Genomic DNA, 1480 nt, shown 5'->3' with positions numbered 1-1480 from the left:
CTTATCAAGTCAATCTCTAACATTCAGATTAATTTATTTCTCTACCATGGGTCACTGTAAAATTCACCACCTAGGTTGAGGAGTAAATGACTACCACCATATCAAGTTCTTAAAACCTCCATGATCGAATACACCATTTTAAGATAAAGAAATTAGCAAAATTGATGCAATATGCAAATGACTATGTAAATAGCATGAAATGCATGTTTAATGAATCATATTGGCTAAAGATGTAATGTAAAGTTCGAGGTATTACAATACACATTTAATACGTCTTAAAAGCCAAATTGTACATCATGCTTTAAACGCACACTGTAAATAGTCGTAAAAAATCAGTTTTAGTGTAGTTGTACCAGCATGGATGTAGAAGCCGCCAAGCCTTGTTAGGACCAAATAATTTTATGAGCACAACTCCCCTAAAATTTTTCCCTCAAATTTAAAATTACTCACCAATTTTTAACAAGATAGGCTTAAAAATTGCTTAATTGGAGAAGAAAGAAATCAATCGATGGGTACTTATTGCAAGGAACCGGCCACCCCTTTTCTAGTTCTACAAGCAATCAAATTTTAATGAGTGTATATATATATGTAATTAACCTAGACACGTTGTGTATTTACTGCTTGTACATTTACAAGAGTTAAGAGAAATAGGAATATTGAAAAGCAAACGAGTGTAAAGTATCTGTCATTATTTTAAGATCAATTCACTTTAGCATATATATCAAACATGCTATAATTATGAGATCAAAGTTTGTCTCATTTTTGAATCGTTAAGAGTGAAAAATTATCAGATCGTTAATCTGAGTTTAAGACCCGTTTTGAAAAGTGTGAAATTTAAAATAAATAAATAAAAAAAAAAAAGGTTGCTATAACCGTGACACAACATCTATTAAATGACAAGGCTCGCATTAAGTGATGCGTGTTATTTAGATTATAAGCATCATCTTGGATACTTCTACCACTATTAACTAATTTACGAATATCAACATAGTTATTAGATTTGATCCAAATTTTTGAACTGATTGAAGTACCATGTCAGTTGTTCCACTGATGGGTCATCGTCAATTCAAAAACTAAACAAAATATTTTATTAAACAAGAAAAGAGGTATAAATGTAATCATAAATTTAAAAGTTAACATTTAAAAAAAGTTTAAAAGTTGATGCATCTCCTAATATAAAAATATAAAATAGAGCCACGATGCGATGCAAATGCGTTCAATAAATAATTTGAAAATAACAAAGAAAGGAGTAGTATTAATAATATTGACAAACTAATTTTAATAAATAATATGATTTTAGAGTAGAAAGGGTACGAGATAAATATACAAGAATGAGAAATTTCAATATTTCAATTGTTAAACAGTTTTTCCAGAATATATTAACAATAACCTCACTTAATAAAAACATATTGAAAAGTCTCACCTAGAACGCTGTGATAATGTTTGAAAGTACATGGGACGCTGTGATAACCCATTCAAA

The sequence above is a fragment of the Olea europaea genome, unplaced genomic scaffold (assembly GCF_002742605.1).
Source record: "Olea europaea var. sylvestris unplaced genomic scaffold, O_europaea_v1 scaffold2758, whole genome shotgun sequence".
In the NCBI taxonomy this organism is placed as follows: domain Eukaryota; kingdom Viridiplantae; phylum Streptophyta; class Magnoliopsida; order Lamiales; family Oleaceae; genus Olea; species Olea europaea.
This window is presented reverse-complemented; position numbering follows the sequence as displayed.